Source organism: Arachis ipaensis, chromosome B05, assembly GCF_000816755.2.
Source record: "Arachis ipaensis cultivar K30076 chromosome B05, Araip1.1, whole genome shotgun sequence".
Taxonomy (NCBI): domain Eukaryota; kingdom Viridiplantae; phylum Streptophyta; class Magnoliopsida; order Fabales; family Fabaceae; genus Arachis; species Arachis ipaensis.
This window is the reverse complement of record NC_029789.2, coordinates 63,636,012-63,645,839: the sequence shown is the minus strand read 5'-3', so window position 1 is coordinate 63,645,839 and position 9,828 is coordinate 63,636,012.

Genomic DNA, 9,828 nt, shown 5'->3' with positions numbered 1-9,828 from the left:
ACACAAGCCCAATTGATGCGTTCTCAATTGCGTTGGAAAGTAGACATCCTGGGCTTTTTAGCAATATGTAATAGTCCATAATTTGCCCAAGATTTGATGGCCCAAACCGGCATTCCAAGTCAGCATAGAAATTCTGGCGTCAAAACGCCAGAACTGGCATAAAAGCTGGAGTTAAACGCCCAAACTAGCACAAAAGATGGCGTTTAACTCCAAGATAAGTCTCTACACATGGAAACTTTAATGCTCAGCCCAAGCACACACCAAGTGGGCCCGGAAGAAGATTTCTGCATTAATTACCTATTTCTGTAACCCTAGGCTACTGCAATAGGAAAGCAGAGGTTCAAGAGGAACAAAGCATCTTCATACGCTTATCTGAAATTTCTACCAATGAATTACATAAGTATCTCTATCTTATTTTATGTTTTATTCATATTTTAATTATCAATCCTCCATAACCATTTGAATTCGCCTGACTGAGATTTACAAGGTGACCATAGCTTGCTTCAAGCCGACAGTCTCCGTGGGATCGACCCTTACTCATGTAAGGTATTACTTGGACGACCCAGTGCACTTGCTGGTTAGTTGTGCAGAATTGTGACAAAATGTGATTCACGTTTGAGAGCTCCAAGTCCTTGGCACCATTGTTGATGATCACAATTTCGTGCACCAGTGGCTAAATCATGCAATTCAAAAAGATTTACATTCATTAAGGGCAATTCTCATGTACTTGGTACTCACAAATGTTAAGCATGAAAAATTCAAAACCAAGTAATCAAATATAACCTCAACAAGAGAAGCCAACAATGAATATCCAAAACAATTATGCTAAAATAGCATTCAGTTAGTAATAAGCAGCAATGTACAGCAAACAAAATTAATAATCCAACACTTATACACAAAAATAGAAAATTAAACATAAACTAAATTAACTAAACAACCAACTAACTAACTAAAAGAAATGGTGTTAGATGGTGATTGGTAGTGTTGGATGGTGGTTGAAGGGTGGAAAGAAAAGAGAAGAAGAGAAAAAAAAGGAAAGAAATGGAAAGAAGAGAAGAAAAGAAGAGTGGTGAAGAAGAGCAATCCATGCATACGCGTGGAGTGACGCGTAAGCGTGGGGTGGTGAAATGGGACGCGTACGCGTGAAGTGATGCGCAGGTGTGGCCAGAGTTGTGCCTCACGCACAAGGTTGGCATGAAGTAGGCACAACTCTCTGTATTTTGTATGGAGGTGAGAATTTTGAATCCACGCGTACGCGCGGGGCACGCATACGCGTGGGTAGGTGCTTTGTTTTTCAAAAATTTTTCAAGTTCTTGCACTAAACCAAGCATTCCAAACCTCCAAACAGCTACCAAAACACCACAAAACCTTATTTAACATACTAGACTACCAACTAAACTCAACAAATCAATCAAAACATGAAATTAAACTAATTTTACCAATATGTACAAAAGATAAAAAAAGAAAAGATGTTACCATGGTGGGGTGTCTCCCACCTAACACTTTTATTTATTGTTCTTAAGTTGGACTTATGGGGAGCTCTTCATCAAGGTGGCTGGTGCTTGAAGCCATCCTTGAACATCCACCAATTCTTGAACTTCCAATGAGCTCCATTCTTCAAAATCAATATCTCCAAGCTTTGATGGAGTTCTTCACAAACTATGAGCTCCCAAAATTGATTCTCCTTGTGCGAGCCGAGATCCCACACTTTGTTTTGACACCCATCTTTAAATTGATCGTCATTATTCCATTTAGGTGCCATAATCTTGGAATTCTCACTCAAGCGACCAAACATCATCCTAGACCCAAGCAATCTAGTTTCACACCAACCATCATGAACTTTGACCTACCATGCCAACCACTAACCATCTCCCTTTTTCTCTTAAAGCCACAAAGAGCTCTAAGTTGCCTATCCATCTCAAGCAAACCATATTCAAGTGGGATAATTAAGCTTAGAGATGAGAGATCTACCCACTTGAATGAAATAATGGATGGTAATGGCTTGGGGACAGGTATTTCCAATGTCCTTACAAGCTCCACTCCCTTGTGTTCTTCTTTGATCACCTCCACCTCTTTACAAACTTCTTCAATTTCAATCCTTTGTTCATCAATTTTATCTAACTCTTCTCCACCATTCAAATCATAAATGGGAGGATGAGAGAAATCTACCTCCACTTTGCTTTCTATTTCACCGGGAGAAGGTTCTTCAAGTTCAAAGGATTCACTACTAACAAGGTTTGATGCTTGATGATCACCAATGGAACTCAACTCTTGCTTCATTCCTTCCAAGTCTTCATTCAACAATTGTTTTGGAGGTTGTACACTATTCTCCTCAACATCAAATTCAATCTACTTGGAGGGGTTTTCTATGACTCTAGATTCCCATGGAGGTTCCGCATCTCCTAAGTCTTCAACCACTTCTTCCTCTTCTTTAACAAACATAGGTTCCTCCAATTGTTCTAACACAAAGCAACATTCCTCATTTTCCACCAGAGTTTCCAATCTCTCCTTCATGCTATGCTCTTCAATTAATTTTTCACATGTGGCCATGGGAGTGCTTTGAGTGTTCAAGCATTGGGAGGCTAATCAGTTCACCACCTCGTCCAAGGCGGCCATGAATTCTAGTATCTCCCTTTGCATTTCTCTTTGCCCTTGAAGTAGCAAAGTGAGAGAATCATCCATTGGGGCATGGGGTGGATAGGAGGGTTCATTATTTTGGAGAAAGGGTTCATGATAGGAATGTGGTTCTTCTTAGTAAGGGTATGAAGGTGGTGTGTATGGAATTTGTGGTTGATGAGAGGATAATTTATACCCTTTTTGGCGTTATTTTTACATAGTTTTTAGTATGTTTTAGTTACTTTTTATTATATTTTTTATTAGTTTTTATGTAAAAATCACATTTCTGGACTTTACTATGAATTTGTGTGTTTTTCTGTGATTTCAGGTATTTTCTGGCTGAAATTGAGGAACTTGAGCAAAAATCCAATTCAGAGGCTGAGAAAGGACTGCAGATGCTGTTGGATTCTGACCCTCCTGCACTCAAATGGATTTTCTGGAGCTATAGAAACCCAATTAGTGCACTCTCAATTGCGTTGGAAAGTAGACATCTTGGGCTTTCCAGCAATATATAATAGTCTATACTTTATCCGAGATTTGATGGCACAAACTGGCGTTAAACGCCAGCCAAAAACTTTCTAGCGTAAAACGCCAGAACTGACACACTTCTTGGCGTTAAACAATCATTTTGGCACCCAGGGTAGCGTTTAACTCCAATATGAGGCATATGCACGTGAAAGCTTGAAAGCTCAGCCCAAACACTCACCAAATGGGTCCCGGAAGTGGATTTCTGCACTATCTACACTTAGTTACTCATTTTTTGTAAACCTAAATTACTAGTCTGGTATAAAAACTACTTTTAGGGTTTTATTTTGCAACTCATGACATTTTTATTTCATATTGTATCTTCTACGGCATGAGTCTCTAAACTCCATAGGTGTAGGTGAGGAGCTCTGCTGTGTTTCAATGGATTAATGCAATTACTATTGTTTTCTATTCAATCACGCTTGATTCTATTCTAAGATACTCACTCGTACTTCAATTTGGAGAAGATGATGATCCGTGACACTTATCATTATTCTCACATTTATGAATGCGTGCCTGATAACTACTCCCATTCTATCTGAGCTCAACGTAGTCATTGGGCGACAGCTTGAATGCGTATCTCTTGGGTCTCTGATCCACGGACCGAGTCCATGAGATCAGAACCTTCGTGGTAGAGGCTAGAACCAATTGGCAGCATTCCTGGGATCCGGAAAGTCTAAACCTTGTCTGTGGTATTCCGAGTAGGATCTGGGAAGGAATGAATGTGACGAGCTTCAAACTCACGAATGTTGGGCACAGTGACAGTGTGCAAAAGGGTAGAGAGATCCTATTCCGACGCTAGTGAGAACCGATAGATGATTAGCCGTGCGGTAGCTGTACCTGGTATTTTTCATCTGAGATGAGAAATCCGACAGTTGATTAGCCGTGCAGAGACCGTGCCTGATATTTTTCATCCGAGAGGATCATACAGCTTGCAATTGAAGGAAGCCATGCGTGTTTGGAGAAGAAAACAGTAGGAAAGCAGAGATTCAGGCGACAGAGCATCTCCGGAACCTCAACCTGTTCCTCACAACTAAATCACAAGTATCATTTATTTCATGTTATTTACCTTTCATGAACAAAACCCTTTTTATCATTAATATCCTGACTAAGATTTACAAGATAACCATAGCTTGCTTCAAGCCGGCAATCTCCGTGGGATCGACCCTTACTCACGTAAGGTATTACTTGGACGACCCAGTGCCCTTGCTGGTTAGTTGTGTGGAGTTGTGAAAAGTGTTATCACAATTTCGTGCACCAAGTTTTTGGCACCGTTATCGGTGATTGTTCGAACTTGGACAACTGACGGTTCATCTTGTTGCTTAGATTAGGAAAAAAAAATTAATTTTTTTGGTTTAGAGTCACTAAATTTGAGTCTTTTATTATTATTTTTGTTAATATTTTTAAAATCCTTGTTTTCTTTTTCTAGATTTTTTCGAAAAATTTTTAATAAATAGATAAAAACCAATAAACTAATAATTGAGTCTTCTGTTTGAGCTTAATTTCATGTTTTAAGTTTGGTGTCTTTTTGGTATTTATCTTCAAATTTTCGAAAATTACTCTTCCTAAATCTCAAAATTTTTTAAGTTTTATGTCTTTTACTTGTTTCTCTCTATCCTCGTTAAATTCAAAAAAAAAATAAAAAATATATTTTCTCTTTAATTTTAATTGAATTTTTGAAATTTACAAAAAAAATTCAAATTTTTTTTTTTTTAAAAATCATATCTTTTTCAAAATCTTATCTTATCTTATTTCAAATTTTAAATTTCAAAATTCGAAAATCTTTTATAAAATTTTTCAAAATATTTTTCTTTTTCTTTATAATTTTCGAATTATTTGTCCTATTTCATTATTTTGATTGAAAAATTTTAAGTTTGGTGTTTCCTTGCTAAGAAAGTTTCAATCTTTAAAATTTTAAAATCATATCTGTTTCAAATCTTTTCTTTTGTTTATTTTCTTACAAGTATCTTTAATTTTAAGACATATCTTTTTTAAAACTTCCTAACTACTTTCTCTCTCTCTCTATTTTTTGAAAATCATATCTAAAATTTTTCAAATCTTTTTAATTAATTAGTCATTTCAGTATTCAAATTTTTTTATTTATTTTCCTTTTCTTTTAGTTTTCGAAACTTATATTCTATTTTCTAATTATTTTATTTTATTTCCTTTTAATTCGGTTTATCGTTCATTAAATAAAATAAAAACAAAAATATATTTTATTTGCAATCCACATCATCTCCCTTTCTCCATCATGGACCCAAGTGGAAATAAACATTCCAGAAAGACTCTGGGGTCATATGCTAACCCCACTACTGCTGCATATGGGAGTAGTATCTGTATACCCCCATAAGAGCCAGTAATTTTGAGCTAAACCCTCAGCTCATTATCATGGTGCAGCAAAATTGCCAGTATTCCGGTCTTCCACAGGAAGAACTGATAAACCCCGATTTTGTGATTTATCTTATGCTTATTTTGGGGGATTTTGTCACTTTTTCTCGCATTTATTCAATGAAATAGCATGATTTTGTAATTCTCCCTTGAAATTTGTTTAAGTGCAAAAACATGCTTTTTAGGCCCTAAATTGGTGATTTTAATTCACTTTAATTCCATTCGATGCCTTGATGTGTTTGATGAGTGATTTCAGGTCCATAAGGCAAGTATTGGATGAAAGAAATGAGGAGAAAAGCATACAAAAAGGGAGAATGCATGGAGAAACAAAGATTGGGAATGCACCAAAGGACGCGCACGCGCACCAGGCGCGCACGTGCAAAAGTGATTTCGCCTATGGACGCGCACGCGTACATGCCGCGTCCGCGCGGGTTGAGAATTTGCCATCGACGCGCACGCGCACATGGCGCGCACGCACCGATACTCTCACGTGGCCCACTTGAAGGCAAAACGCTGAGGGCGATTTCTGAGCTGCCCAGGCCCAGATCCAACTTGTTTCTGAGTATATTTCATGCAGAATTGAAGTCCAAGCAAGGGGGAGCAATTAGTTTAGCCAACATGAGCCTTTAGTTAGTTTTCTAGAGAGAGAAGCTCCCTCTTCTCTCTAGAATTAGGTTAGGATTAGGTTAGATTATTTTAATTTCATGTTTAATTACTTGATGTCATCTTGTTTCTTCTATAATTTGTCTTTTCTACATCTTGATTCTCTTAGTTTTTATGTTAATTTTCCATTTTGCTCTCTTTTGTGATGATGACTCATGTTGGATTTATTTACATTTAATGCAATTTTGATGTTGATGTTTCTTTAATTGATGAATTGAGTTGTGATCTCACTTTTCTTGCAATTGATAGTGGTAGATTTTAGCATCTTGCAATTTATGATGTTGATTTTCATTGCATTCTAAGTGTTTGATGAAATGCTCTCTTTAGTTCTTGAGTAGTTTTATCAACTCTTGGCCTAAGCCAAGGGACTTGAGTGGTCTTGAGTTTTTGGATATAATGAATTTGGTAATTTGAGAACCCTGTGTGATCAATTTGAAGCCCATTGACGCTAACCTACTACTAAGCCAATTGGTAGGTAGGTTAGGACTTATGGGTGGATGTGATCAAGCCTGTTTGACATACTTCAAGTCTAGGAGTAAATGTTACGTACTTAAGGCTTCGAGAAGTAAACTTAATGGGTTGGCCTCTCATAATTGTCAATAATTGGTTTGTTAACTAGGATGGTGATCTCAAGTACCCAAGTCTTAGCTAAGAGTTCTTTATTTTGCTTTCTTTACTTACTCACTCAGTCTACTTCCTTGCCATCTTATAAACAAAACCCCCTTTTTACCCCATCATAGCTAATACGCATGCACTCCATTGGTTCCTAGGGAGATGACCCAGAGTCCAAATACTCTGGTAAATTTTCATTGGGGTTTGTTACTTGTGACATCCTAAATTTTTGTATGAAAGGACTATTAGTTGGTTTAGAAACTATACTTAACAACGAGACCTCATTAGATAAATTCTAAACCGCCGAGAGTCACGATCATCAAAATGGCGCCATTGCCGGGGATCCAATGGTGCTATGTTATTGGCTATTGTGTATATTGTGAATAGCTTGAACTTTGGTTTGTTTGCCACTTTTTACTAGTTAGGATTCTATTTTCTTTATTTCTTATTGCTCTTTATTTTTATTTTCTATTTCATTATGAATTCTCATCCTTTTGGCTATGAGTGTAGTTCAAACTATGTTGTAGGAAATGAAAGCTCCAATGAGGATATGCATCAAGGATTTGGGAATCAAGGATGGGAGGAACCTCAAGCTTATGAACAACCTTCATGGCAACAACCTCCTACGAACTCCTATGGGTATAATTCTGATCCTAATGTATACCAGTCCAATGTGTGTGATGACCCTTATTGTGGTTGTCAACCACAATCATCATATGCATGTGACCCCATTCCTCAATATAGCCACACGTCATACTCACAAGCCTCACATCACCATTCAACTCTACATGACTATAACTCATACACACCATATCAACCACCATTAGAATCACATATAGAACAACCACCATCCCAATACCAATATTCCCAAGAACTACAAATTCCACATACATCACCTCAAGAACTCCACCAATATGAACCACCTTCCGATTACAACAATCTTCCCCTAACCGATGAATTCTCTCTTCCAACACCACCTCCCGACAAAGCCTTCATATTAGAACTGAGAGACCTTGAATCTCACATCTTAAGGCGGCAAGAGAAGGATGAAACTAAGTTTAAGGAGCTAAGAGCAAAGATAGCTAGCATGGTAGAAGCCGTGAATCACCTAACGTCCCACCTGAGTTCATGCACCTTAAGTACCCCCATTGTTGAATGTGGAGAAACAGTCAAGGAGCTTAGTGAGGATATGAACTTGAAACTCCATGGTGAGAAAGAAGAATTGAAGCAAGAAGGACAACAAGAGGAGAAGATAGAGATTAGCGAACAAAAGGAAGTAGTGGGTGGATGTTTAGGATACGTTGAACACATAAAGGAATCGCAAACTGAAGAATCCTTTTCCAAGGAGTTTGGAAAGAATATTGAAGAGAAGAGCAATGTTGCAGAAGTAAACAGAGAGTTGAAGGAAATTGATCAAGAAGTGGATTTCATCACTAGTGATTTTTTGCCCATGTTGATCAATTCCCTTGATGATCTTGTTGAACCCTTCCCCAGTGGACTAGAAAGCAAGGTGATACATGCAAAATTGTTACTCTGAGGTTGTAAAATTTGTTGTTCGTTCTCTCCCTGGAAATGGCGCCAATAACTGGTGCACAATACCATGGTCTAAACATAACTTCACAACTTCGCACAACTAACCAGCAAGTGCACTGGGTCGTCCAAGTAATAAAACCTTACGTGAGTAAGGGTCGATCCCAAGGAGATTGTTGGTATGAAGCAAGCTATGGTCATCTTGTAAATCTCAGTCAGGCGGATATCAAATGGTTATGGAGTTTTCGAATAATAATACTGAATAAACAGAAAATAAAGATAGAAATACTTATGTAATTCATTGTGAGAATTTCAGATAAGCGTATAGAGATGCTTTCGTTCTTCTGAATCTCTGCTTTCCCGCTATCTTCATCCAATCAGTCTTACTCCTTTCCATGGCAAGCTTTCTATAAGGGCATCACCGTTGTCAATGGCTACATCCCTTCCTCTCTGTGAAAATGATCCAAATGCTCTGTCACGGCATGGCTAATCATTTGGAGGTTCTCGATCATACTGGAATAGGATTTACTATCCTTTTGCGTCTGTCACTACGCCCAGCACTCGCGAGTTTGAAGTTTGTCACAGCCATCCCTTCCCAGATCCTACTCGAAATACCACAGACAAGGTTTAGACTTTTCGGATCTCAGGAATGGCCATCCATGGGTTCTAACTTATACCACGAAGATTCTGATTAAGGAATCCAAGAGATACTCATTCAATCTAAGGTAGAACGGAAGCGGTTGTCAGGAACGCGTTCATAGGGAATGATGATGACTGTCACGATCATTACATTCATGTTGAAGTGCGAATGGATATCTTAGAAGCAGAATAAGTTGAATTGAATAGAAAACTGTAGTACTTTGCATTAATTCATGAGGAACAGCAGAGCTCCACACCTTAATCTATGGAGTGCAGAAACTCTACCGTTGAAAAATACATAAGTGAAAGGTTTAGGCATGGCTGAATGGCCAGCCCCCATGATCTAAGAACTAGACGTCCCAAGATGTCTAATACAATAGTAAAAAGTCCTATTTATACTAAACTAGTTACTAGGGTTTACAGAAGTAAGTAATTGATGCATAAATCCACTTCTGGAGCCCACTTGGTGTGTGCTTAGGCTGAGCTTGAAGTTTACACGTGGAGAGGTCATTCTTGGAGTTGAACGCCAGTTTGTAACGTGTTTCTGGCGTTCAACTCTGGTTCGTGACGTGTTTCTGGCGTTTAACTCCAGACTACAGCATAGATCTGGCGTTCAACGCCCTTTTGCGTCGTCTAAACTCTGCCAAAGTATGAACTATTATATATTGCTGGAAAGCCCTGGATGTCTACTTTCCAACGCAATTGAAAGCGCGCCATTTTGAGTTTTGTAGCTCCATAAAATCCACTTTGAGTGTAGGGAGGTCAGAATCTAACAGCATCACCAGTCCTTCTTCTACCTCTGAATCTGATTTTTGCTCAAGTCCCTCAATTTCAGCCAGAAAATATCTGAAATCA